We start from the raw sequence: 2,688 nt of genomic DNA on the forward strand, positions 1-2,688 counted from the left end.
GGTTGATTTTACATTTCCATGAGCAGAGTCTTAGATAGCTCATGACCTATGAGCTTTAATATACAGATTCTAATACTCTGTAAAGGAATGCTCATTACACAAATTTTTAATGAAAGGAAATCAAAATTTATCTTAGTTGTCTCATCTGGGTGAGGGAAGCTATTGATAAGACACTTTTCCTTTCAAGACATTTTGCAAATGTATTGCATTTGCTATCTAGGGCAGAGGCTGGAGGACCTAAAGTTGAGGCTAGCCTGGCTACCTACTAAGTTCAAGGCCAGCCTGAGCTGCCTAGTTACCCTGTCTTAAACAACAACAAAATAAAACGAGGGCCAGGGATGTAACACAGTGATACATCATTTGCCTACACATGCAAGGCTCTGGGTCTGATGCCCAACACCTCTAAACAAGCAAAATCTCCGAAACAAAAAACTACCCATGTAAGTATTTTGTTTACACACACACAAACACACAAAAAAAATTCAGGATGGTCCTTCAGCATATCAGTTAAAGACAAGTTGTTCTGATTAAGTAATTGCCAGAAAAAGTTGCCTTATTAAAAAAAAATCTGTTCCTGAATACAGAGGAAATATACCATGGTATTAAATATTCTTTTCTTAATTATATTTGTTCAAAGTAACCAGTGCTATTGAGGGATAAAAAAAACCAAACTCAACAACTCCCAATACTACTTTCAAAACCAACATATCAAACTTGATTTTCATTAGAATGTAGTTGTTTCACACCATTAATTCAAAAACCAAGACTCAGATTTTATATATATGTATAAATATATATAAAAAAACAATGCAAACAATTATTGAGCTTCATCTTTTGGACAAGAATGCCAAGTTAGTCTCTCTTCATAAAAAGCAATTACAATCTGAGGACACTTCATATTTGCCTCTTTTGCCAGCTTCATCTGAATCTTTCCATTTCATGAGAAACATCAATTCTCCACTGCTGTCTGTGGCACCAATGATTCGTTCAGGATCTAGACCTCTAGCAAAGCCCCTTGGTTTGTCAGCAGTATCTCTTTTTTTCTTTGATTTGCTGTCATCAGAGTCACTGTCTGATAAAGATTTTCTTTTTGTACCATCCTTTTCTTTACCAGCTTTTTGAGAATTAAGAAATGCTTCAATTAATTGTGGACAATCTAAATTTTCTTCAGGTTCTCAAGTATTATCAGCATCTGTAAATCCCTTCCACTTCAGGAAATATTCTACCTTCCCATCTACTACACGTCGGTCCAGTACTTTTTCCACAACAAATTCTTCAGGCTCTGCTTCTTCAACTTTTTTACTCTTTCCGTTTTGTTTCTTTCCCATTTTTTGCAATGTAGTTTTGTTGAGGCCATTTTTAATTGTAGTCTTGATGAGCTATTACTCAGATGCTCCGGGTCGCGATCGTGCAGCAGCAGCATCACTCTTCCTTCACTTTTACAATCATTTTTTTTTCTTTTTAGTGTCATATTTATTTCTATTTTGGCAGAGACCAAAATGAAATTAAGAGGAAACATAGTGTTTAAAGGCACTTATGTTTCTTCTTCTTCTTTTTTTCTTTTTTTTTTTTAAATAACAAAAAACAACCTTAGTCCTTATCCCAGTCCTAGTTCAGCTGGGATCCCTTTCACACACGTTTGTTCAGCCCCAAAGAACTCTCCTCTTCAACTTCCTGGCTAACCAAATCCATCTACTGCTTACTGAGACTGGAAAAATTACAGCCTCTCCATTTGCTTTTTCCTCCCTATTAAATATTTTGCATGATATTCAGTTTGAATCCTTCTTCAGATCTTCAAATAGAAAAATTCAAAATTCAACCTCAATTTTCTCCCCAGGACTTTCACAAATATGATGGAAAAAATTCCATTAGCAAAAGAAAAAGAATTACAATTTGTTTCAAGCTTCAAAAGGTGGCAAAGTAAGCAAAACAATTAACTTTTTGAAAAAGAATTCCGTTAGCTCCTACCATGGTGCTGGTGTCAGCGTCATGTTAAGTGCTGAGGATCAAGAAAGAATTTTCAAAATTTTGGCATGGCTAAAAGCGAAGATTCTTTCAAAGTGAGTAGTAAAAATGTAGTGCCTTATATTATGCTACTGTTGGACATTTATAGTAACTTCTGGAATATACAAGGCAAAAATTATTTTCATTTCATATATATTAGTGATAATGGCTAAGATGTTATAAAGATGACCTTTTTTTCAGATTAACAATATAGCCCCACAAATGATCGAATATCTAACTCATTTAAATTAAATTTGCTATAAGGAATTAAAGATTATATTATTACCAGGTAATTAAACCATAATTTCTCTTTCTTCTTCAACTTTCTTCCTCACTCTTGTGTTAACTTTCTTTTTGGTGCATAGTTCTTTCTGTCTTTGAAGAAACCCAACTGAAATTCTCTCCCATGGACTGAAGTGAACTGAGCACTTTTAAATGGCAAGAGAAAAAACAAACTAAGATATTTAGTGTGTTTCTCTATTAGGCACTGATCAAAGTATTTTAGACAAATGTGTCAATTGTTAGTTTTCATCTTTTATTTAGAAAACTAAAGTTTGAGAGAAGTCACATAGAGTGTTGGGATAGAGCCAGGATTCACACCCATTTCTGTTTTCTTGTTTACACACTTAACCACTTACAGAACTCAGAGAGGTGAGTGGTATGTCCATCCTAATCTGCCTAGTA

The 2,688-nt window shown here is 34.4% G+C and overlaps 1 pseudogene; it reads right to left on the reverse strand.

Annotated features, from left to right (window-relative positions):
- Nucleotides 1-672: 672 nt before the first annotated feature.
- Nucleotides 673-1,343, reverse strand: LOC150048596 (chromobox protein homolog 3 pseudogene; annotated as a pseudogene).
- Between the last annotated feature and the right edge of the window lie 1,345 nt (nucleotides 1,344-2,688).

This window comes from Megascapheus bottae, chromosome 21 (genome assembly GCF_031878675.1).
Source record: "Megascapheus bottae isolate mThoBot1 chromosome 21, mThoBot2.hap1, whole genome shotgun sequence".
NCBI lineage: Eukaryota > Metazoa > Chordata > Mammalia > Rodentia > Geomyidae > Megascapheus > Megascapheus bottae.